We start from the raw sequence: 27,927 nt of genomic DNA on the forward strand, positions 1-27,927 counted from the left end.
AGGGACACTAGAACAGACCTCAGAGCTGTCCTCAAGGCTTAAAGAAATGATTTATCAGCTTACCTGACTGCCAACTAATAGCTCTAAGCAGGACTCCCAAACCCTAACCCACAGTGGCTTGTTATTTTTTCCTGTGTATTCTGTAACCTACACACCGTTGGGGAGTTCAGGCTTTTGAACATTAGCCTCCCATTCTCCTGGGTGGCACCATTCATAATAAAATAACCAATCTTTCTCCACTGCAATTCTCAGTGTCTGGTGTTTGGCTCTGTTAGTGCCAGGTGGACAAACTCTTTCTATTCTATAACAATTCTTCTCCCAGAAACAGACAAAATCATAAAAGTAAAGTACCAAAAACACCTCCTCAGTGCTGAAAGTAAAGCATGCTGTTCACAAACATGGAAGATTATTTGATATGTTAAGTAAAAGTGAAACAAGATCAAAAGATCTTACCAAGAGCCAGCTCAAATTCCCCACCCTGGCACCTGGGAAGAAAGCAAATCAAATCTTGACAAATTTCACCAGCAATCACTAACGATGAGGAATGAGGGCAAGAGGTGAGAGTGGGCAATGGACAGGACAGATTCAGAGGCTGCAGGGGCAGGACAGAAAAAACAAATGTGGGTGTGACAGAAAACCTTGCAGCAATGCAGCTTGAGGCTTACGCAGTTCCTCAGAAGCAGCACATTCTGATGAAGAGAAGCACTTTCATAAAATGGGAAAGGAGGCTGGACCCTCAACCCCACTCTCAAAGGGCTAGAAGGACCATGAGAAAGGTGAAGACCACTCCCCAGAGGGGCTTTTTTCCATTGGAACTAACTGTAGCATGTGTTGGAGCAGGACCAGCAGTGAAACTCTGCTATCTCCAAGTTTCCTCTCATCCAAAATTTTACCTACCTGGCTACATCCTCCTGATACATTAAATACATTCCCAAATTAGAGATAATTTGGGACACTATAGAGGGATAGCTCTCTACAATGACAACTAACTAGTGCAATTTGGTGGGTGGAAGTCCCAGAGAAGATTCCAGAGAAAGCTATACCCCTCCTGTGTACTTGGAGTAGAGCCCACACTGAACACAAAATTAAATGTTAATAATCTGGCCTCTGGTATGATAATTTCAGAGAGTGGAAATACAACTTCTGTGAAAATATATAGATGTTCCTAACATCCTGACTCACATGCGACCCCAGTTCCCTCTGTACCCTATTCAGACTGCTGAATGATCAAACCGGTAACATTATCCAACAACATCCAACACTCCAGGTTATCTATGAGAAAATAATTTTTGACTAACAAACTGGAGTCACTCATCATCTCTGCAACATTAAATTCCAAAAGAAAAGGGAATCACATTAATTTTTAAGGGAAATAGCCAAGACCCATGAGTTCTATAACTCAGACATAAAGAAAAATCTTTCATATAGAGATAAAGAAAAATCTTAACAAATTTGCAAATCTTCAGAAGTATACAAACCATATGCTCTACTTAGAAAAACTACTTGAGGATATGTATAGTGGCAAAGGGGAGGTGCAGATAAAAGCGTCACAGAAGGAAATGCAGTGGCGTGAAAGGCCCAGACACATGAATTAAAATGCATAACCAAATTGAAATGACTTGGCAAATAAGGTTATAAAATAAGATGCAAATATAATTCTTGAAAGAAAAGATCACTTAAAAAGGATAACGTTTTAATAATTTAGTAATTATCTAGGAAAATCTCATAGAGTATACAAACAAAAACTTGAGAAATAGAAAGAAATGTTATCTCTGACAAATTATTCTTTTTAATAGTATTTAATAGCCTTTAAGGAGGGAAGATGGCAGTGAGATAGGTGGGAGCGGAATCCACTTCCCCCTGCACACAGGTGAAATACCTAGCCGATCTTCTGAGGAACAGAGTGAACAACCAACAGTACTGCAGCATAAATGAAGATTGGAGACCAAAAATTGTAGAGGACATAGAAAATCAGACAGTAAAGAGAGTGCTTCTGGGTTCAGCATAGGCACTAGTGCGGTAGCAGCCCCAGGCTCCTCGCCCTCTGAGCCTGCCGCAGGGTTCTTGAGAGAGAGGTGGGTCAACAGCTCCATCCCCTGCCAAACAAGGTTTGAGCAGCACCAGGATGGACCTGGTTGCTTGAGGTTGCAGGGAGGGGAATAAGGAGGAAGTGGCAAACACAGGGGTGCTGTGACCACCCACAGAGACTGTGTGCACTGGCTGGGGAGAGTTGGGAGTTGGGCTGTGTTGGGCCCTGACCCGGACAGTCCCCAGACTGGTTAGAGAGGTGGGCTGTGTGAGAGAGGACAGGCCCTTGTATGGAGCAGAAGAATTGAGCAGGAGGAATTTTTCAAAAAGAAAAAGTGAAAAAAGAGACATTTGGCGGCTGTTTGGGGAATTCTCCTGCAGCAGCCGACCAGGCCTTCTCCCCACCCAGCTGCGTGGCATTCCCATGGTGGCGCAGAAAGTCTCGCTCCCACACCCAAAGCCTGGGGGAGAGTGTGCACCATAGAAGGCCATGTCCACACACCCGCATTCTCTGGGACAGTGCATACAAGCTACTGGCGCTGATTGTCCCACCACACCCGAAGGCCCAGGAGGGAGCACGCCTGACCCCTGTTCCCCTCGGGAAAGAGCAGAGGAGGCACTCACTGGCATCCACAGTGGCAGCCATGGCAGAACCCCTGCCCTGCAAGGCCAGGATGGTGGAGATGCCCATGGGGCTCAGGGAGTCAGCAATCCCCAGAAAGACTTAGCACAGTGGGGGTGGGGGGCTGAACTACCCCTAAGGGGCACTGATGTCCCTAGTATCTAGAACAGCAAAAATCGAGAAGAGGGTGTGTAAATTGCCCCTAATTTGTGCACCTCAAAGACCGCAACTGGTCTACTGAAGGCCTAGGCTGAGAGCAGAAGGGCAACAAACTGAGGAACTGGGCCATAGGCTGGCCAAGTCCTGCTCAGGAAGGGAGAAAATTGAGACCAATTCCCCCTCAGCCTACTGCAGCCAGAAAGACCAGCAGAACTGGCTTGGCCAGTTTGAAACCAGCAGAAGGCTGCTGCTTTTTTTTTTTTAAGTATTTTTTTTTCTTTTAACTTCTTCTTCCTCTCTTTATTTCTTTTTTTATTCCTTCTTCCTTTCTCTCTCTTTTTATCTCTTCTTCCTTCCTCCTCCTTCTTTTTCTTCTTTTTTTTAAAATTCCTACAAGTGAGACAATAAAACCTGAAACTGTGAAAAGACCAGAGCTGAACCCAAACAAGGGGCATCCTAACAGATGAGACAGTGAGACAAATTTCACATTGCAACTCCAGAGAACTTGCAAGTTATTGTATATTTGCATTATTATATTTTTCATTATTCTTACATCTTTCATTTTACTAGTATTTTTGTATTTCTCTTCTTCACTTGGCTGGTTAAATTGCATTGTTGACTGGTTTCCCTTGTTCTCTCTTTCATAGTGTATTTATAATTTACTGTCTTTCACTTCACTGTGTTCCATTAGCACACTACTCTAGGTCCTATACTTCCTATTCTTGTTTTCCAGATCACATAGAGTCTGTCATATGATTGTCACTCCAATATTATTGTAAATAATTGCTGTTCCATACAATTGTAAATACTTCACAGCATCCCTCCCAGGTCTTAGCCTACTTCACTGTTTCCTGAACTTTATTACTATTGTGGTTAACTCTATTCACTCACACACTACACCTATGTTCTGTCCTTTACTCTCACTTTACCTCATAATCTGACCTCCCACAAGCTTACTGTTTTCTAGATCCAACTCACAATCCTTCCCCCTCCTAACAAGAGTCTTATCTACTTTCCAGCCTTTCTTAAGAGTGGATGGTTGTGTAAAATATCCCGGTTAACACTATAAATATCCAAAGGATCTTCTATCTCTTCCCTATGGTTTGGTACTTTATATATCATAGAATACACTCCTGCTGTCTTAAACCATTTTGCCGTCCCCCTCCAACTGATCACAAAAAAAGAGTAGGTAGAAGCTGTGAACACCAGGATACCTTCTGGAAGAGGAAACCCACCAAAAAAGAAACCACCAAAAGATAAGAACAGAAAAAGGTAAGTGAGGGAAAGGAAGCCACACTAGCTCAACCCAAAACCTATCTGGAAAAACAGTTAAATGGTGCATAAATTACTCAGAATAAACAACTGAACAAGATCAAGAGAGAATCCTCAAAACCTTGTACACAGAACAACAAGCTTCAACACAACCTGCCCACACCTGCACAACAGAATACAAGATATAGTGGATGGAGTGACCCTCAGTTAAACAGCAGGAAGGAAGAAATCACCAAGACCCAACAATCAAAACCCAAAGACATACCGAAAGCCAACATAAATGACAGCCCAAGACCAGATCAAGGAGACTGCACCACTTAATCTCACAGGTCTTCTACCATAGAAGTTCACACCATAAACCCAGGGAGTCAGAACAGATCAATTTAAGAAGCAGAGGCTAACAAGAAGAGTCTCACAAACAATGGGAAGACAAAGAAACATTCCCCAAATGAAAGGAATGGAGGAAACCTCATGAAGAATGCTAAATGAAATAGAGGCAAGTCAACTATCACATAATGACTTCAAAGCAATGGTTATCAGGAAGCTCAATGAGCTCACAGAGAATTACCAAAAACTACAGGGAAATTACAATGAACTCACTGCAAACTATATCAACATGAAAAAGGAAATAGAAACTATCAAAAAGGGCCAAGTGGAAATGAAGGATACAATTTCTGAACTGAACAACACAGTAGAAGGACTCAAAAGCAGGCCTGTTGAAGCAGAGGATCAGATCAGCGAGCTGGAGGACAAAGTAGAAAAAAACACCCAGAATGAGCAAGAAAAGGAAAAGAGGCTCAGAAAGAATGAAGACGGGTTAAGGGAAATGCAGGACAACATGAAATGTAATAATATCTGTATAATAGGGATACCAGAAGGAGAAGAGGAAGACCAAGGGATAGAAAACCTGTTTGAAAAAGTAATGATAGAAAACGTCCCCAATTTGATGAGAGAAAAAGTCCCACAAATCCATGAAACACAGAGAGTCCCAATCAAGAGGAACCCAAAGAGTCCCACTTCAAGATACATCATAATCAAAATGGAAAAATTTCAAGATAAAGAGAGAATCATAAAGGCAGCAAGGGAGAAACAGGAAGTAACATACAAGGGAGCCCTGAAGACTAGCAGCTGACTTCTCAATGGAAACACTCCAAGCCAGAAGAGAATGGCAAAAAATATTCCAACTAATGAGAACCAGAGGCCTACAACCAAGACTACTTTATCCAGCAAGACTCTCAATTAAAATGGAAGGCCAAGTAAAAAGCTTTCCAGAAAAAAAGAAGCCTCAAAGAATATACCTCCAACAAACCAGCTCTAAAAGAGATGTTAAAGGGTTTGCTTTAAGAACAAGAACAAAAACAGTGAAAGAGAGAGGAACACAGGTACAAACAAATGGCAATGAATAAGAACCTATCGATAATAACCTTAAATGTTAATGGATTAAATGCCCCAAACAAAAGACACAGAATAGAGGAATGGAAAAGGAAACATGACCCACACATATGCTGCCTACAAGAGACGCACCTCGGAACAAAAGACCTACACAGAATGAATACGTAGGTCTGGAAGCAAATATTCAAAGCAAATGGACAGGAGGAAAAAAAAAAAAAGCCAGGGTAGCAATATTCATATCAGACAAAATAGACTTCAAAAGAAGAACCATGAAAGGAGACCCAGAAGGTCACTTCATAATACTCAAGGGAAAAATCAATCAGAAAGACATAAACATTGTGAATATATGCACACCCAATGTAGGAACATTCAAATACATAAAGAAAATCTTGGAAGATTTCAAGAAAGATATTGACAGCAACACAATTATAGTAGGAGATTTTAACAACCCACTGTCAAAAATGGACAGATCTTCCAAACAAAATATCAGCAAAGATATTGTGGCATTGAAAATACCCTAGATGAAATGGACTTAATTGATATATATAGAGCCTTTCATCCCAAAGAAGCAAAATACACATTCTTTTCAAACGCACATGGAACATTTTCAAAAATAGACCACATGTTAGGACACAAAACAAGCCTCAACAAGTTCAAGACAATTGAAATCATATCAAGCATTTTATCTGACCACAAGGGACTGAAATCAGAAACCACCCCCTAGGAAAAAAACCGCAAAAACTCAAACTCATGGACATTGAGTAGCATGTTATTAAAAATGAATGGGTCAAGAATTAGATTAGGGAATAAATCGGAAGTTCCTAGAAACAAATACAAATGAACTCACAACAGTCCAAAACTTATGGGACACAGCAAAGGCACTCCTGAGAGAGAAGTTCATAACAATACAGGCCTACCTATAAAAGACAGAAACATTTCAAATAAACAGCCTAACCCTACATCCACAAAAACTCGAGGAACAACAACAAAGACAATCCAGAACAAGTAGAAGGAAGGAAATAACCAAGATCGGAACACAATTAAATGACATAGAGAGTAAAAGCACAATTCTAAGGATCAATGAATTTAGGAGCTGGTTCTTTGAAAGGATAAACAAAATCAACAAGCCTTTAAGCAGGCTCATCAAGAAAAAAAGAGACAGGACCCAAATAAACACAGTCAGAAATGAAAGAGGAGAGGTTACAACTGATACCACAGAAATACAAAGGATTGTAAGAAATCACTATGAAGAACTATATGCCAAGAAATTTAAAAACCTAGGTGAGATTGACAAATTTCTAGAAAAATATAATCTTCCACAACTCAATAAAGAAGAAGCAGAAAGCATGAACAGACCAACAACAGCTCAGAAATTTGAAAGAGTAATCAAAAACCTTCCGGCACACAAAAGCCCTGGACCAGGCAGTTTCACAGGAGAATTCTCCAGAGCTTTTAAGTAATGCTAACCTCTGTCCTTCACAGACTATTCCAAGAAGCCCAAGAAGATGGAAGACTACCAAACTCTTTTTTATGAAGCCAGCATCATCCTAATCTCAAAACCAGATAAAGACATAACAAAGAAAGAAAATTATAGTCCAATATCACTATGAATAGAGACACTAAAATCCTCCACAAAATATTGGCAAACCGCATCCAGCAATACATTAAAAGGATTATACACCATGACCAAGTAGGATTCATCCCAGGGATGCAAGGATGGTACAATATTCACAAATCAATAAATGTAATACATCACATAAACAAAAGGAAAAATGAAAATCACATGATCATATCTATAGATGCAAAAAAGCATTTGATAAGGTACGGGACCCATTTATGACAAAAACACTCAGCAAAGTGTGAATACAGGGAGCATTCCTCAACATAATAAAGGCCATATATGAGAGACCTACAGCCAACATCATACTCAATGGACAAAAACTTAGAGCTTTCTCATTAAGATCAGGAACAGGACAAGGATGTCTCCTTTCACCACTTATATTCAAAGTAGTATTGGAAGTCCTAGCCACAGCAATCAGACAAGAAAAAGCAATAAAAGTCATCCAAATTGGAAAGGAGGAAGCAAAACTGTCATTGTTTGCAGACAACATGATAGTGTACATAGAAAATCCTGATAACCACTATTCTACTTTCTATTTCTGTAAGTATTACTACATGAGGTAGCTCATATAAATGTAATCATACAGTGTTTGTCTTTTTGCATTTGGTTTATCTCATTTAGCATAAAGATTTCAAGGTTCACCTTTGTTGTAGCCTGTTTCAGAAGTTCCCTTTAAGGCATAAATAATTCATTGTATGTATACATCACATTTTATTTATATAAAAAAAAGAAAATCCTATAGACTCCACCAAAAATCTACTCGACCTAATAAATGAATTTGGCAAAACAGTGGATACTAAGTCGATATTGAGAAATCAAAGGCATTCTTGACACCAACAATGAAATATCAGAAACAGAAATCAGGAAAAAATCCCACCTGATATAGCAACAAGAAAAATAAAATACCTAGGAATAAACTTAACCAAGGAGGTAAAAGACCTGTATGCAGAAAACTACTCAACACTGAAGAAAGAAATCAAGGAGGACACAAACAAATGGAAGCATGTACCATGTTCATGGATTGGAATAATTAACATCATCAAAATGTCCATACTACCCAAAGCAATTTTTAGATTCAATACAATCCCTATTAAAGTACCAACAACATATTTCACAGATATAGAACAAACACTTCAGAAATTTGTATGGAACCATAAACCACCCCAGAGAGCTGCAGCAATTTTGAGGAAGAAGAACAAAGCAGAAGGGATCACAATACCTGATATCAAACTGTATTACAAGGCCACTGTAATCAAAACAGCCTGGTATTGGCATAAGAACTGATACATAGACCAATGGATCAGAGAGCCCAGAAATAAACTCAAGTCTGTATGGTTAACTAATATTTGACAAAGGGGGCAGAAGCATAAAATGGAGTAAAAACAGCCTCTTCAACAAATGGTATTGGGAGATCTGGACAGCTACATGTAAAAAAACGAAACTCGAACACCAACTTACATCATACACAAAAATAAATTCAAGGTGGATAAAAGACTTAACTATAAGTCGTGACACATAAAAGTCCTTGAGGAAAATATCAGCAGGAAAATCTCAGACATCCCATGCAGCAACATCCTCACAGATATGTCCCCTAAAGCAAGGGACATAAAGGAAAGAATAAACACATGGGACTTCGTCAAATTGAAAAGCTTCTGCACAGCTAAAGAAAACAGCATTACAATGAAAAGAGAACCAACTATATGGGAAAACACATTTGCCAATGATACCTCAGACAAGGGTTTGATCTCCAAAATATATAAAGAACTCACATGACTCCACTCCAGGAAGACAAAATACCCAATTAAAAAATGGGCGAAAGACTTGAACAGACCCTTTTCCAAGGAAGACATACAGAGGGCCCAGAGACATATGAAAAGATGCTCAGCATCACTAGCCATCAGAGAGATGCAAATTAAAACCACAATGAGATACCACCTCACACCAGTCAGAATGGCTATTATAACCAAAGCAACAAACAAATGTTGGAGAGGATGTGGAAAAAAGGGAACCCTAATGCACTGTTGGTGGGAATGCAGACTGGTGCAGCCACTCTGGAAAACAGTATGGAATTTCCTCAGAAAGCTAAAGATGGAACTGCCTTTCAACTTCGCAATTCCACTGCTGGGATTATACCCTAAGAGCCCTGAAACATCAATCCAAAAGATCCTATGCACCTCAATGTTCATAGCAGCACAATTTACAATAGCCAAGTGCTGGAAGCAACCTAAGTGCCCATCAGTAAATGAGTGGAACCAAAAACTATGGTACATTTACACAATGGAACACTACACAGCAGAAAGAAAGAAAGAGCTCCTGGCCTTGCAACAGCATGGCTGAAACTGGAGAGCATTATGCTAAGTGAGATAAGTCAGGAGATGAAAGAGAAAAACCATATGATCTTACCTGTAAGGAGAAGCTAACCAACAAAATTAACAGGCAAGCAAAATATAACCAAAAACATTGAAATTAAGCACAAACTGACCATAACCGGGGGGGGGGGAGGTGGAAGGGGATAATGGGGGGGGAACAGAGGAAGGGTTTCCAGAAACATGTACAAAGGACACATGGACAATACCAAAGAGGGGTAGGATCAAGGGTGGGGATTGAAAGGGTGGAATGAAGACAACTTGGACAACAATAAATAATAAATAAATAAAAGAAATACAATGAAATCCAGCAGTCAAAATACTATAAAATTCACTATGTTCATCATCGAAAAAATTACTAGAATAAACATAAGGAGCAGGAAAATGTGATTCACAATGAGGAGATAGGTTAATAGAAATACACTCAGAAATAACAGAGATGATTGAATTACCACACAAGAATACTGAAACTGGTATTACTGGTACAGATATTTTCAATATGCATAAGGATCTATAGCAGAGATCTTCAACTGCTATGCCACAAGAATTTTTAAAATATGCAATACCTGACTATTTAGTCAGGGGCTCTGACTTCTTTTCCATTAGATTGTGAAATTTTAAAAAATGACAACAGCCAATATAACAATAGTTGTTCTGTGTGACTGAACCAAAATTATTCCTATTTTATTTGTCAGATCATCAAAAAATAATAATAATACATTTTTTTTGGTGAGCCACAGAGTTTTAGTAGTTTATGTACACCATGAGATGAAAAAGGTTGAAAATCATTAATCTATAGGAAAAAGTGAATAAATGAAGAGAGAAATGGATGATATGAAAAAGAATCTTCTTGAACTTCTAGAGATGAAAAATAAAATACTTAAAATAAAAATTCTGTTGAATAGGATAAACATCAGATTAGCATTGCAGAAGTAAAGATTTGTAAATTTGATGATGTAACAACAATTTATGAAAAATGAAACAAAGAAAAAAGACTGATTATGGGGAAGGCATGGGGAGGGGTAAAGATCAGAGTGTCCTGAAGGACAATATCAAATGGTCTAACATGTGTTTCAAGAAATAATGGTCAAAAATACTCCAAATTTGTTGAAAACTATAAATGCACATGACCAAGAATTTGAACAAATAGGATGTAATATTAACACACACAAACACAAACAAAAAGAAAATACTGAAGCACAACATAATCAAATTACTGAAAACCAATGACAGAGAAAATCTTCAAGACATCCAGAGAACAAAAGCATGGAGTGAAATTAAGAATGACTGCACCCTTTTCATCAACTATGCAAATGAAAGATTCATCAGAGAAATGCAAAATAAAACAACAATGAAGTATTATTTCACACCTGTCAGAATGGCTATCATCAATAAATCAACTAACAAGTGCTGGTGAGGATGTGGAGAAGGGGGAACACTTTTGCACTGTTGGTGGGAATGCAGATTGGTGCAGCCATTGTGGAAAGTAGGATGGAGATACCTCAAAAAATAAAAAAAATGGATCTGCCTTTTGACCCAGTGATCCCACTTCTGGGAATATATACAAAGGAGCCCAAAACACTAATTTGAAAGAACATAAGCATCCCTGTGTTCATTGAAGCATTATTTACAATAACCAAGATATGGAAGCAGCCCAAGTGTCCATCACTAGATGAGTGGATAAAACAACTATGGGACATTTATACGATGGAATACCACTTAGCCATGAAAAGGAAGAAACTTTTACCCTTTGAGACAGTATGGATGAACCTGGAGGACATTAAGCTAAGTGAAATAAGCCAGTCAGAGAAAAACAATACTGTATGATTTCACTCATAATTGGAATCTAATTAACAAACTGAATATTAGTTTGCTGAAATAACTGAACACTAGTTCAGCAAAATAGAGACAGACTCATACATGGAGAGCAGGATGACAGCTATGGGTGAGGGGGAAGGATTGAGCAAAAAGGGAAAAGGGTTCATGGACATGGACAACAATGTGGTGATTGCTGGGGGAGAGCAGGGTTTAAGGGAACTAAATGGTAATGGGAAAAATACAATAAAAATTTTTTTTTTAAAAAAGAGTGCACCCTTTTTATCAACAACTATGTAAGCATCTACTGCAGCATAACAAATCACCCCAAAACTGATGGCGTTAAAGCATAATAATGCCATATTATCTCTCACAATGGTTGTGTGTCAGGAATTTGAGACTGGCTCATTTAGGCAGTTCCGGTTAGGTATCTTTTATGAGAATCCACTTTCCAGGTGTATTACTCTCATTTCTGACAAGTTGATGCTGGCAAGTTTGTTCTCCCCACATGGGCCACTTTGTGCAACTGCTTGATTATCCTCATAACATGCTGAGTGGCTATGTCTAGAATGACCTTGTTCTAAGGGACCAAGGGACAAAAAGCAATGACTAAATAAAATGGTCTTAGAAATAATGTAGTGTAATTTCAGTCATAGTCCATGATCACATGGGTTAGCCCCGACTCAGTGTGGGGCAGACTATACAAACCCATGGACACTGGGAAGTGAGGATCACTGATGGTCATTTGGGAGGCTGGCTGTCATAACAATGAAACAACATTTTTTAAGTTTTTGAGGAAAAAACCTGTCAAGCTGGTATTTTTATGTGGCAAAAATATCTTCAGAGATAAAGACAAAATAAAGAATTTATCAAACAAAATCTTAGAGAAGTGCTACCAGTGAACTTGAAATACAAGAAATATTAAAGTAAGTGCTTCTGACACAAGGAAAATTACACAAGAAGAAAACTTGAATCTGTGCAAAAGAATAAAGAAATGATAAGCATGTATGTATATGTAGAATTCATTTTTCTCAATTTTAAATTTATATAAAAGACAATTGACCATTTAAAACAAAAAATAATGGTCTATAATATATTTAGATGTAAAATGTAGAACAACAATAGCACAAAGAATGAGAGGAGAAAATGAGAATATACTGTTGTTGAATTTTTACAGGATTTGTGAAATGGCATAATATTATGTGAAATTGGACTGTAATAAGTTAAAGATACATATTGCAAACAGTAAAGCCACAGCTAAAGAATATATATCAGAAAAAGCAAACCTCAGAAGAAATAATTTTACTGAGATAAAATGGCACATTTTATAGTAATAGAGAGGCAAATTCATCAACAAGACAACAATCTGGAAAAATGTATATTTCTTATAACAAGTTTCAAAACATATAAAGTGAAAATATATAGAATTTAAAAGAGAAATAGGCAAATCTATAATGTCTGAAGGTTAAAAAGACTAACTGTACAAAGTGTTGGAGAGGATGTAAGGCAAATGGAACTGTCACACACTTCTAGGGAGAATGGCATAAGGTACAACTACTTTGGAAAATGGTTTGACAGTTTCTTAAAAACTTTGATGTGTATGTACACTTGCTATTCCTTCGTAAACATACACTTGCCACTCCTAAATACCCTCAGAGAAATGAAAGCATATGTCTGTACAAAGACTTGGGTATGAATGTTAATAGTGGCTTTATCTATAATAGCCACAATGCCAACTATCGAGGTGTACATCACTAGGTAAATAGATAAGCAAATTTTGGCATAACCATACATGGAATTCTACTTAGCATTGGAAAGATGAATTTTGAAAACATTATGTAGGACAAGATAAGTCATATTCAAAAGAACACATACTACATGATTACATTTACATGATGTTGGCAGATAATTCCAGCATTTCTGCTCATTTTCTGAGCACAGGGCATTGGCAGTTTTGTTTAAATGACAGTTCCTCTGAGTCAGTAAGCAGATTTGTTTCCTGACTAGGATAATATCTTCCCAGAAGGGAAGATAGACAGGTTTGGTGATAGACCTGTTATAATACTAGGATTTTTTTGAGCTCTGTGCTCCTCGACTGAGACAGATCCACTGTGTACATAAGCACTCACCTGGACCCTCTTCCATGTCACCACACAGTTCTTGGGAAACAAGGAGAATCAATGGAAGCACAAAGCTCACTCTACCTACTGTGCTGTGAGTCTGAATCTATTTGGGTTCACATCTCCTTACTGACCAAGTCTATAGAGGACTGACTAGTCATCCAGACCAGCCCTGCAATAGACACTGCTACTTAAGAACTGCTTAACATGAAACTCTAGAGAAGAAAAATCGAATCTATAATCATCAAAAGTAGATCAATGATTGCTTGGGAATGGGGTGGACAGGAGTGACTGCAAAGGAGCTTGAGGGAACGTTTGAAGCAGTGACTACGTTTGTCAAAGTTCATCCCACGATAAACTTAAAACATGGCTTGTGTTAATATGCAAAGCATACCTTAATGAAATTTATTTTTAAAATGTTTTAGCCTTATCATGTCTGAGAAAATGTGAGTGGTAAATAAAAATAATTAATAAGTTAAAGGCAATATGGCCTCATAAAAAGAGTATTCAGCTGAAATTAGTTTGTCATCTGAAATAAGTCAAATAACTTCTCTATGTCTAAATTATTTAGAAAGGTGAAATAAAAGCTATATGCTTAAGGTTTTACTAAACTAGAGCTGAGATTTAATATACCTACAATGAACTCTTTGAAAAAGAGTTTCATTTAAAAAATTATCATTTTTGCATATACTTTTTAATTGTGGGTTTGCTTCCAAATAAAAGTGTTTATGCTATAAGGTACATAAAAATCCTTTCTTGTAAAGACTTAAAGGCAAATGAAATTTGGACAAACAACTCAAAATCTATGCAATGTTCTTATGTGAGGAACAAAAACATAAAAATAATCTCAGTAGAAAATAATAGTCCCATTAAAAAGACATTACATTTTTAATAAATAAAGAAATGCTATTATAAATGTGGGAATCTCCCCAAAAGGTGAAGTTTCTATCATGTAAGGAGGTGAAGAGGGATTGGGGTTTCTGACGTATAGAGAAACAAGAACAAATACTGAAAGAGCTAAAGAACCACACAACAAGTCTTTCAAAGAAAAAGCACATGTTCAAACAGTGGGGGAAATAGCAAGCTGAGTGGATAATGTGCACAGTGCTATATTCTCCTGCACTTTGCTGGGTTCAGCCCTGCGAGTAGACTCTGCCTTCAACTGCATTACTTGGCTGTAGTTAACATACTGGGGAAAATCTACATGATCAAAGAGTGTGACTTTCACTTTATGCTGTTCTCCAATTTACCGGTCATGCAAGAGCCAGTTTGACTTACAGAAATATGTCATAGTGGCAAAATAGACTATACTTTTGTTTAATCTTTGAGCTCAAAGTCAATTCCTCAGGAAAACTTTCCCTGATCTCTTGTCTGAATGAAGGCGTACATTCTCAAAATTGTCTCTACCCTTCCTCTATAATATGTACCACAGTTTAGATGGAAATTATTTTCTTATCATCTGATTCCCCCATGTAAATAAATTTTCACTCGCCACTGTCTCCTCACCACCTGGCATAGTGTCAAGAAATATTGGTTGACTGCAAGAATTATTTAATTAATTAAATATTATCCCATTAAAGTAAAATCTGAATTGCCCTCTGCTGTGATGTTTTTAAAATTTACAATAATATTGCCCTAGCTTTATTTTTAAAAATGAGAAACAGGGAGCTTGGTTTAAGTACAGATCTATTCTGTTAGTAACAGTGACACACACACACACAGAAAAAACAAAACAGTGGGAGAAAGGACAACATGGAAGAAAGATAAAAGCTTGATGAAGAAAAAGAACCACTCTCACTGTGGCTACCACCTGTATCATGAAAGATGATCCAGTAAATGCGCTTAGTCAACAAAACACATGCCCTCTCCCCCCAACTTCACCTGTCCAACCTACCTCCAGAACTGAATTAAAAATGTCATTGGAAATAATATTATTACAATCATCTGTTTCCATAAATTGATTCAGTGATTTACATCTACTTTATTTCCCACTGTAAATGGCACTACAGGGTAATTTGTCTCACACTGATAAATTGTCAATAGCACAAATACATCTTTACAATGAGTAGAGGGGCAAAATGAATCAGTATAATAAATACTGGGGTTTTTTTCCTCCAGAATGCTGTGTCATTATACTTTCTTCAAAATTCTACAGATTATTGAGGTTGAAATTATCATAGAAGTTACTGGTGAGAAAACTAAGGCCCAGAAAAATTAAATATTTTCTTGCCCAAGGTCATACAGTAAATTTATGGAAGAGCTAAGGTTAAAATTCAGATTGTCTAATGCCATACATGTCTTCCTTCTTTTTGAAAGAGGGCTTTGCTTTCTGGTATCAATCATGACAGCCTGAAATGTAAATCTAATGCTTTTATTCTGCTCTATTGTCATTTGCCAGATTATTCCATCTGTGTATAAAAAATGAAACACAGAAAACATGTACACAAATGCACACACCAAAAAATAGGAATTATAGCTATTTAAAAAAGTTGTTTTGAACATACAATTTTAAGTAATGACAAACCTAAGACAAAGTGATGATTGTAAACCCAAAATCTTCCATATGTCTTAGTGATCAGTCAACCATCTTAACTAGCAACACTTTTATTGTCCTCAGTTTGGCTTAAGATTTGGGAACTGGTCCTAAGTGTTTTGCCAGGTGACTGAAAAATGGGATCCAAGAAACAGTTCAGGTGGCCTCCAGTGTACAGTTCTCAAGTGAAAGCCCCAAAGTAACATAAACTCAGAACTGCACAACTTAGGAGCTCTTATCAAAAACTAGATAGAAGGATCCTCAGCCCAAGAGTAAATTAGGACCTTCCTTGGAGAGATTTATGCTCCAAAGAGTCTTCACAATTGTGTGACAGAAGCAAAGAATGCATTTTAAGATGAGCACTTATTTGGGGGTAAGATGTTTGGTGGTTAAAAGCACAAACCCTGGAAACACAAACTCTAGCTATGTTCAAAATTGAACTCTGCTTCTCATTAGCCTCTCTCCTTGGGCAAGTCATTTAACTTCATTATACTTCAATTGCCGGGGCTATAAAATGAGTGTTGATAGTACTTAAATCAGGTATTTATATCATAATATTAAGCATTAAATTAATTGATACTTTAAAGCACTTAATGTCATACCAGGCACATATAATTACTGTATCTGTGTTTGATAAATAAATAAAATTATCTCCCTGACAGCATTTAGGGGACTTTTTTTTTAAGGAAGTTCTCTGTCTTAGTTCCCAAAAGCATATCCTGTGGTCCTGTTTACTCACACTGGTGTGATGGTTTGGAAAGAGTGAGCCTTGTTCAACCTCAACACACAAACAAATGGAAGCTTGACATTTAAAACTGAAATACTCCTGCACTGCAGTTAGCCTCCAGGGCCAACACTAATCTTTAAGGAAAAATAAAATAAAATAATCTTTAAAAAAAAGAAAAGAAACAATGAAGTCTACACTCAAGACATGAGCTACGTCCTTGATCTCAGTAGTGTCACTGATTAATAATCAAGGCATTAGAGTCTCCTGAGACTCCCAGATGTACTTTTGATAAGAGTAAGTTGTAATGTTGCTTCACAGAAGATGGAGCTAATTCAGAGAAGGTAATCTGAATGCTCCTACATGATAGGTCAATGGGAATTGGCACATAGTTGACATTCAATGAGTAAACAAATAATAGCAAATATATACTATGCAAGCATTTACACTTAGATAATTATGTACAGTATTTACTGTGTCAAGTATTTTTCTAAGTGCTTCCCAATAATTGTATAAGGTTATTATTGATTTTATCTCCAAGTTAAAGACAAGGAATATGAGGCAAAGAGAACTTCAAAAAAATTTTCTAAGGTCACACATGAGCAAGTGTTGTCACTGGGATTCAAATCTACACTGTCAGACTCCAGAGTCTATGCACTGAATGGATTGAGAGCACAATTCAAAGGGACAATGTGGCAGCCACAGGAGTCTCCTGCTCAGGTCTCCATTCAATTGTAAGGAGTTCTATAACTGCAGGCTACAGTTATGTCACAATCCAAAACTTTTGACCCAAGGCCACACTCTTCCTGGGCTGTCCTAACCAACAACCACAAAATTAGGGTACTGGATCCTGGCTGCTTCTGTCCAAAGTGGGACTCCTGTTACGTTGGAGGAAGCTGTCAGATCTCTTTCAGCCAAGATGGAGGCATAGGTAGATCACTGTGCTTCCTTGCACAAACAAAAGGACAACAACAAATTTAAAAACCAAAAACAAGCAGAACTGCCAGAAAGTCAAACTGCCTGGAAATGTGACAACCAAGGAGTTAAAGAAGAAACATTCATCCAGACCGATAGGAGGGGCAGAGATGGGAAGCCAGGGTAGAGGGTACATGCAGCAAGGTGAAGGCTGGAGGATCAGGCGGTCCCATATTTCCGTGCAAATATACCAGGAGGAACAACTGAGGAGAGAGAAAGACCATGCAACCCAGGGTTTCAGTGCAGAGAAATAAAGTCTCAAAACCTCTGACTGAAAAAACCTGTGGAGTTACTGCAGTGAGAGAAACTTCCAGCCTCACAGAAGAGTTCATTTGAGAGACCCACAGTGTCCTAGAATGTACACAAACCCACCTACCCAGGAATCAGCATGAGGAGGGCCTAATTTACTTGTGGGTAGCAGAGAAAGTGACTGAAAGACAGCCAAAAGCCCAGCAAGTGTCATTGTTCCCTCTCAAATCTCTCCCCCACATACAGCATCACAACACAGTGAACTGGATTGCCCACCCTGGCAAATATTTAAGGCTCTGCCCCTTACTATGTAACACGTGCACCAAGACAAAAAAAATTGCCCAAATAAAAGAACAGATCAAAGATCCAGAAAAAATACAACTAAGCAATGAAGAGATAATCAACCTGTCATATACAGAGTTCAAAACGCTGGTAATCAGGATGCTCACAGAATTGGTTCAGTATGGTCACAAAATAGAGGAAAAAGTGAAAGCTATGAAAAGTGAATTAAAGGAAAATACACAGGGAACCAACAGTGATGGGAAGGAAACCATGACTCAAATCAATGGTTTGGACCAGAAGGAAGAAATAAACATTCAAACAGAACAGAATGAAGAAACACAGATTCAAAAATATGAGGAGAGGCTTAGGATCTCGGGGACAACTTTAAACATTCCAACATATGAATCATAGAGGTGCCAGAAGGAGAAGAGGAAGAGCAAGAAATTGAAAACATAATGAGGGGAACTTCCTTAACCTGGCAAAGGAAATAGACTTCCAGGAAGTCCAGGAAGCTCAGAGAGTCCCCAAAAAGTTGCACCCAAGGAAGCATACCAAGGCACACCATAATTACATTACCCAAGATTAAAGATAAAGAGAGAACCTTAAAAGCAGCAAGAGAAAAGGAGACAGTTACTTACAAAGGAGTTCCCATAAGACTATTAGCTGATTTCTCAAAAGACACCTTATAGGCAAGAAGGAGCTGGCAAGAAGTATTCAAAGTCATGAAAGACAAGGACCTACATCCAAGATTGCTGTACCCAGCAAAGCTATCATTTAGAATGGAAGGGCAGATAAAGTGCTTCTCAGATAAGGTCAAGTTAAAGGAGTTCATCATCACCAAGCCCTTATTATATGAAATGTTAAAGTGACTTATCTAAGAAATAGAAGAAGATCAAAAACTATGAACAGTAAAATGACAACTAACTCACAACTGACCCTACAAAAACAAAAACAAACTGAGCAAACAACTAAAATAGGAACAGAGTCACAAAAATGGAGATAACATGGAGAGTTATCAGCAGGGAGGAGGAGGGGGGAGAATGGAGGAAAAGTTACAGGGAATAAGAAGCATAAATGGCAGGTACAAAACAGACAGGGGGAGGTTAAGAATAGCATAGGAAATGGAAAAGCCAAGGAACTTATACGTATGACCCATGGACCTAAACTAAGGGTTGGGAGATGCAGGTAGGAGGTCAGGTACTAGTCAGAGGGGAATAAAGTAGGGAGATGGGACAACTGTAATAGCATGATCAATAAAAGATATTTAAAATAAAAAAAGAAACTGTCAGATCTGCACAGTGGCCTGAGACCCACCCTGCTCAATCCTGCTTCCTTTCTCTTTCTTCTTTCACAGAGGTTACCCCCAATAAATGTCTTGCACTACAAATTCTGTCCCAGCATCTATTTCCCAGATGAAATATTTGGTCTTCCCAGGCACCAATCTGGCTGAAATATCACCAGTAAGGAGGAGTATGAAACTTTAATAACAAAAGTACAAACTGAAGGAGAGGAGCACAGACCCAGCACATCGTCGAATGGCCTCATTGTCTTACCAGCACTAAAACATTTCATCTTCACTCAAGAACTGATTTTAATCTTATGCTGGGATACCTGCTTTCCTCTTGTGATTTCAACACAGGTAGGTGGATAAAATCTGACTTGATTGCAGGGTACTGACATTTTGGCAGATGCAAATGCATCCTACTCCTCCAGGTTTTCCTGGAAGAGAACACAATATCTTATGCCCCACACAACTCCACAACTGAACTGACTTCATCCCATATTAAGGGTGACAGTTCTCTTTCAAAAGGCTACTAATCATTTATGTTCAGTCCAAACTAGATGTTTCATTAATTAATGTTCTAGAAAAAATTATAGAATCATATGGTAGTAAGAAGAGGAAGATGAGAACACATCGAGATTTCTCTACCATGGATTAAGCCCCCAGGAAATAAAGATAGCACATTATGGATGGAACTGGAGAGCATTATGCTAAGTGAAATAAGCCAGGTGGTAAAAGACAAATACCATATGATATCACCTATAAGTGGAACCTAATCAACAAAACAAACAAACAAGCAAAATATAACCAGAGATATTGAAATTGAAATTAAGAACAAACTGACAGTAACCAGACGGGAGGGGAGAGGGGATAAAGGGGGAAAAACAGGAAGGTCATCAAGGAACATGTATAAAGGGCACATGGACAAAGCCAAAGAGGGGTAGGATCAAGGGTGGGAGGTAGGGATGGGTGGGGCGGGGGGAGTTGAAGGGGGGAAATGGAGACAACTGTACTTGAACAAAAATAAAAAATATGTAAAAAAAAGTATTAAAGAAACCTTTAGGGAGAAATATGAGGCCTGTCCAGAAAAAATCCAACCATGGTTAATATAACAAGAATGGTTTGTGCAACATTGATGTAACCTGGCAGCCAAAGAGAGTGGACTGGAATGTGCATGTGTGAACAATGATGACTTCACTGTACTAGTCAGTGGGGGCAGTAGACGCCATTGAGTAAGCATGAGTACTGTGTGGCCATCACATTCAAAATGATTGAGTGAGTAGAGCAACAAATCTGTGTTGAATTTTGCATTAAGCTTGAACATTCCTCCATGGAAACTATTCAGATGATTCAGAAGGCTTTTGGGGATGATGCAATGAGTGCAGCACAAATAAAAGTGTGGTTCAAATGCTTCAAAGGTGGTCAAGAATCTGTTAAAACTGATCCATGTTCTGGGAGACCTGCAACAAGTAGAACACCTGAGAATGTTGAACGTGTATGGGCTGCAATCAACAAAGATCAGCGACTGACAGTGTGAGAGCTAGAAGATGATCTGGGGATTCCAAAAATTACTGTGTCTGAGATTTTGACACAGGATCTTGGCATGAAACATGTCATGGCAAAATTTGTTCCGCAGCTTCTGCTACCAGAGCAGAAGAAACATCGTGTTGCAGTTGCTAATGATACTGGGAGAACTGTGTGAGGTCCCAAGGTACCTACTTTGAAGGGGGCTGAGGCATCATTGTCCTATGTACAATGTTTCTTTTATCTTGTAGCTTTAATAAATGTCTCTATTTTTCATACTACATGGCTGGATACTTACTGACAGACTCCATATTGTAGAAGTATTTACATATTAGATAGGCACACCACCATGTACAATGGTAGTATTAGTTAAGGTTGTTTAATTGTAAGCAGTAGGCAGCAACTCCAGCTAACTTAAGTCAAAGGTATGTATAAGGAAGATGTGAGGTTCATAGAAAGAATGGAAGGAAAGAAAGCAGAACTGCAACAATGGAACTACATACAAAGAATTGTACAATCTAGGAGTCTTGCTAGGGTAGAGTGGAAATCCAAGTACTTTCAGCATTATTGTCCTTCTGTTCAATATTCAAATTCCAGGGAAAGAATAGCAGATCAGCCTAGCTTGCCTCCCCAGTCCTTGCAGAAGAGTAAACAGAACTCATGATTATAATCCCAACAGACAATATCCATTGGGGAAGAGATAATTCCTAACAAAAAAAAAATCAGACGGCTTTAAAAAAAAAAAGGAAAGAAGGAACTAAAGAAGGAAGAGAGGGAAGGAGGAAATGAATGCTGAACAGTCAAATAACTTTAACTGTCACACTTCCAAATTCGTACAAGTGAACAGATTCAGTAAGATGGAGATGACTTCTATCAGCCGTGAGGCTAATTATTCTTCAGTGGAAAGCATACACACAAATAAGGAGATGTCTCAGTACTATTGGATTAGTTCTTTGAGAGAAATATAGATAAATCAGAGTATCTTTTGAGAGGGTAGTACCAGGATGGTGACAAAACCATCCCGATAAAACAATAATAAGAAAAGTTGAAGGAACTAGGAATATTTATTCAGGAAAAAAAAAGATCTCAGGAGGATTCATAACTGCCATATGTTAGTGACTTCCAAGCCACTGTCTTCCCAAGAATTAGACTTGGAACCAATGGGGTTTAGAATCATGAGATAAATTCAGAATAAATAAGAGGAACTTGGATCTACCTTCACTGGGAGTCAAATGCTGAAAGAATTCCTATTGTGAAAAAGCAAGACAACATGGGAAAAGTTGGATTAGGAAATTATGTAAGAAGAGAATTGAGATGATATAATAATAACAATGATAGCTATACTTTTGAGAAAATACTCCTAGGCACTGTGTTATATCCTTTAAATATGACTGTATCTCAAACTTTCATGACCCAGTATCCTTAGTGATAAAACAAAGAAAATGCTTACTCCAGATCCCAAGAGGCAAAACAAAAGAATCCATAGAAATAAGATTGTTGTGGGTTCTTGGGTTTTACATTAAAAAACTTACGGAACTTTTTATTCTGTATTTCTATTATGGCTTGTTTGTGGACCTCTTGGAGCACCGTTGCACCCTCTGTGGGTATGCATACTACAGTTTCCAAGGGGCAGTCAAATATTTACAATACAAAATTGTTTATATTGTAAGTATAATATACAGTATTACATATACAATATGTATGTGGTGTTTTAAAAAATATTTAGGACTGTCTGAAGATGGAATGGACTATCTAAGGGAACTTGTAAATAAACAGGATAATATCCAGGCCACCAAATGATGAGGTTTAAAACCAAGCCCATGAACAAGAGTCCTTCAACTTATCCATCAGAGACACTCTTGAACCCTATCCTTCAGAATTATCCCAACACAAGAAGCTCCAAGCACAGTGACCAGCAAAGGGGAAAAAGTAGCAAAAGGTCAAGGACCCATAGAAGCTTTAAACAGGCTCCCAAGTAGACAACTCAAAAGGAGGAAATAATTTTTTTTTTGCTACTTCAATATGCTGTAAGTCCCATTTCTCCTATTTCTACAATGAATAATAACATGTTCCACAAACTTTTGTCTGTGTGCCAGAGAAATTGTTACATTTTTTGAATTACTCAGACTGTAGAGCTGAGAGAAATCTTCAGATTCATTTTGTCCAACCTTCCTCATTGTACAGTTGAGAAAGCTGAATTCCTATGGAGTCAGATGGCTTGCCCAAGGTGTTGAATACTCTTTCTGCAAAGACAAGGTCTGCTGTGATGCAAAGAGAAACTTGAAAATGGCACACTCTGCCACAGCCAATGTCCTGGCCTGGTGACCCTGGGCATGCTGTTACCCTTTCTGAACACATTTACTTATCTGTAAGGTGGTAAAAATACTTCAGTGGACTCTCCCAAGGACTTAAAGAGGGAATATTCTCAAAGCAGCAAGCACAATGCCCAGCACGCAGAGGTTTCCTACAAAAATACTCCCGTTCTCCAGTTTCTTATTGGATCATCTCCCAAGTCTTCCTGCTGGTACATAGTTTTAATAAAAATGGACTTTCCTCTCCTCTTTCCAAGTCACACAACTGAGAGAAACACAAAGAAACAGAAAGATGGGGCAAATCAGTGAAATATTAACAACTGAGGAATCTGGACCAGGGGCATCTCAGAGTTCTTTGTTATTGACTTGCAAGTTTTCTGTTTAAGAATAAAATCATTTCAAAACAAATAATTTTTAATGGAAAGATAAAACCTATACCATCACATTCTAAAGTCCTATTCCATAGCAACTGGACTAAAGCCTTTAAGACCACATACATCTTAAACTATATATTAGTAAGGGCACCCTTCCAGTCTCTCTGTTCTAGAGGAAGTTATGGTTTGTGATTAGTCTTTCACTTGTTGAACATATGACACAAGGAGGAACTGTGGCTAGGCTTAGGGAACAGGATGGAGCTCAAAAGTACCTCAGTTTGAATGATAAATATATGGTCACCCCACATTAACCACCAATTAAGAAAAGGTCATGTGCTAAATTGGAAAAGTCCCAATGTAGGAGAAAGCAATTGAGAGTTTTTTGTACCCAAAATAGTGCAAGTAGGTTCCAGCTGACAAGAAACACAAATTTGTTTTTCTTTCACAATGATCTTGAGCAGGGGAAGGGAGTGGACAACTTTGCCTTTTGGGGCCTAATATACTGCAACTGTTATAAAAAAAATAGGCTCAGCAAAAATGATCTCTAAAGATCATGTTAGGTCAATAACTCTAAGAAACAAAAGTCAACTAAGAATTTTCTTAGAGGTCTCTATGTATGCATCTAGATATAAGGTTAAAAGGAACCTAAGGAACCTTCTAATCCAACCCTGCTAGACTTATTTGTCTATATGTTTCTTATTTCTAGCATAAAAAACACTCAAATGTTTTCCAGTGTCGAGCCACTCTTAATCTGATGCATGAGTTCTCTTGAACGTTATCTCTAACACGTGCCTGTTGGCCAATGAATAAACTGCACACCTCGAAGGCCAGGAAGCTCACTACTTCTGGAAGTAGCCCGTTTATTTTTCAGGCCCCTGTAACTGTCTTTACACTGAGCCAAATCTACTCCCTGTAATTGTACTCACCAGAGAAAAACACTTTAGGACACATGAGAAGAAGGTAGGCAAAGGACAAGGCTACCCCATGATTTAACAAGCCATAGAGTGACAAGGGCCTTTAAAGGTCTTCTTTGAGCTTCCATTTCACCAGATATGTAAAAATATTCTATGTGAAGAGAGAAGACAAGGATACTGACATTGTGAACAAAAGAAAATGGGGTGAAAGTAAACCAGGCCTCCCTATGAACAGGGAGAGTGTTCATGCTTTTTTATGAATAAAGGATGAGAGGGGCCAAGGTCCAAACTATAAATGACCTAGGGGTTCTCCTAGCAATGAAAGAGAGAATGTGAAAAACTCAAATGAATCACTGTCTTGATTCAGACGACAAGGCAGACATGACAGTGAAAAATGTGTCCCAAGAGTAAGGGTCGTGCCTATTAAGAAAAGCGCAGAGTCATTTCAAACACAGATTCCCTGTACTTCTGCTGAAAAGCCTTGCTGGTCATTCTCTACAGGGAGTGTCTCATTCATTGCCAACAGCCCTGGGAGCAGGAGCAGAGGCCAAGACTGAAAAGATAAGTTGTAAGTAGAGTGCAGTATAGAGTGGCCACCTGCCAAGGGTCAAGGGTTAGGTTTAGGGTCATTATCTCATTGGCCCATTTTTTTTTCCTGTGAGGGCATGAAATATTTCTGGCTGTAGGTAAAGAATGCACTTTTGTGGAAAGAAGAGTGATGCTTCATCTCTAATTGAGCAAATCTCTTAACTTCTTTTTATTCTCCTTAACCTTTTTGTAGTGTCATGTATCCACCTCTGACTAAAAGGTGGAGGGATGCAACACAGGCCTTCTGTTAGGTCTATTCTATCAGATCTTGTATTCACTCATGTTATTTTCTCTATCACAAATGCTCTGCTCCCTAGGTACTGAGAAGGGAATGTGTAAATTTTCCTACTAAAAACATTTCCCCTAGCAAACGCCCATAGTAATGGGCAGCATTGTTGAGGAGTTTCTTGGAACTCCTCCTTTGCTGTGGTTCCCTTCTAGGGTCTTTCATTGTTCTCAGCTGAAATCCAGCCCAGAGCTACTGAGGGAGAAAGTTGTCTCCAGAAATTATGAGTCACTCACAAGACCTATTACCAATTCCCTCCCTTAAGGACTCAGGGCTTCCCAAGCAAGTCCAAAGCCATGGCCAATTTTCTTCATATTTTAGAGTGTCATTATCTAGAACCTACACTGGACCTGACACAATCACATAAAAGAGTTCCCAGGGGCCTTGAAAACCAGAGAATACATATCATGGTGTTCAAAAGTGGCCACTGAACAAATCACTGATTTTATTGGTGTCAGCGGATGGGCAGACACTTTATGACTAAACATGTTAATCTCAGATCTAACTTTTTTTGCAGGTTTTAAATATATTTTTCTTTATTTCTTAAATGCATTTGGACCTCTTGATCTTTTTGAAATCCTCACCAAGGATATGTCTTTTTTTAAATTATGATTTTAGAGAGAGAAGAAGGGAGAAAGAGAGCAAGAAACATTGATGTAAGAGAGAAACATCAGCTGCCTCCCATGTGCTCCCTGACCAGGGATTGAACTCTCAACCTAGGTACGTGCCCTGACCAGGGAACAGACCTGCAAACTTTTGATGTAGGCAAATACGCTCACCTATACCTGGGCCACGTGGCCAGGGCAGGACCTCTTGATTTTTTTTTAAAGTAGCATCAATTAAAACATTTGTAGTAATATACACGTCTTTTCCTTTTTTTTTATTGTTATTTTATTGTGGTAAGAACCAACATGAGATACCCTCTAAACAAATTTTCAAGTATATAATATAGTATTATGGACTATAGGTTATAGAGGAAGGGGAATTCCCTCCCCACCGGCCATCCCCCACCAAAAGTATTAGGTTGGCCAAAAATTCATTTACTTTTTTCTATAAAATAAAAGACAGATTTTTAAAATTTTCACCAATAACTTTATTGACTTGGATATTTTGAGTATGTCAGCTATCTCCTGCTACTGGCCTCTAGTGGGTAGAGGCCAGGGGTGCTGCTAACCATCTTCTAATGCATAAGACAGCAAAGAATTATTTGGACAAAATGTCAATAGTACCAATAAATTTCACAAACCACTTTTGACATGTTTGATCAGTCACAACACCTTCCCCATCCATGCACTGCACAAGTCTTTTTTTGTTTCAGTTGCATTTTTTATGTTTCTTGAAATAATAAAGCATAATACGCTGAAAATGTTGTATATCTTCTTCTATCTTCAGTGTTAAAATGGCTGCACAAAAATTCACCAACTTTGATAAGCTTTTTTTTAATGCACACTAATATGACAGCTGTCACAAAACAATCTAACATAATTGTTTCAAATGAAGTTAAGACAGCTAAGCACTACTAGAGCCATCCTACGGGAAAAACTAAACGAACTTTTTGACCAACACAAGAAGTCCCCCATTTTGAGTTCCTATGACTAGACTAATAACAAAACTGACATACGATCAGATTAAAAGGAGAAAAAACAATTTGATACGTGTACATGGGAGATCATAAATGCTGCTCAGAGTAATGATGAACCAACCAGTTTTTTAATACTTTTTAGATGAAAAACAATAAATCTGTGAATATTTGACAAGCAAAGAAACTTAAGCTTGCTTGCTTGTTAGTGAGGCATCTAAGCAGTCTGGCATTGGGTAGTAAATTAATGCAGAAGTAACAAGGTTTGTTGATACAGGTGTCTTTGTCCTGGATTCTTAACTTTAGCAATAAGAGTGTCTCTCTCAGCCACCCTCTGTGGCAAGGAGGACACCTTTCACAGGGCAGATTTATTTTCTGCATTGAAGGAGACAAGGGGTGGGTCAAAATGCCCTTCTTGAACCAGCTTCTGGTCAAGTACTAACCTTAATTCAAATTAATCAATATGTCACTGTGGGATATTTGGGGGCAGCCTGCCCTGGGCCTTGGTAAGATACAGTGTTGTACAGCAGATCTCTAGAACTTATCCATCTTGCTTAACTGAAACATTATGCTCATGGAAGAGCAACTTCCAATTTCCTCCCCACCTCAGCCACTGGAAAACACCATTGCACTCTTTACTTTATGGATTTGACTATTTTAGGTACCTCATATAATTGGGATTATGCAGTATTTGTCCTTCCGTTACTGGCTTATTTCTCTTAGTATAATGCACTCAAGTTTGATCCATTTTGTTTTATGCTGAAAATTTTCCATCTTCTTTGAGGCTGAATAGTATTCTATTGTATGTATATATCACATTTTCTTTATCTGGTCATCTGTTGATGGGCATTTAGGTTACCTCTGCATCTTGTCTGCAATAGTGCTGAAATGAACATAGAAGTGTTATTAT

Source organism: Desmodus rotundus, chromosome 5 (assembly GCF_022682495.2).
Source record: "Desmodus rotundus isolate HL8 chromosome 5, HLdesRot8A.1, whole genome shotgun sequence".
NCBI classification, from domain to species: domain Eukaryota; kingdom Metazoa; phylum Chordata; class Mammalia; order Chiroptera; family Phyllostomidae; genus Desmodus; species Desmodus rotundus.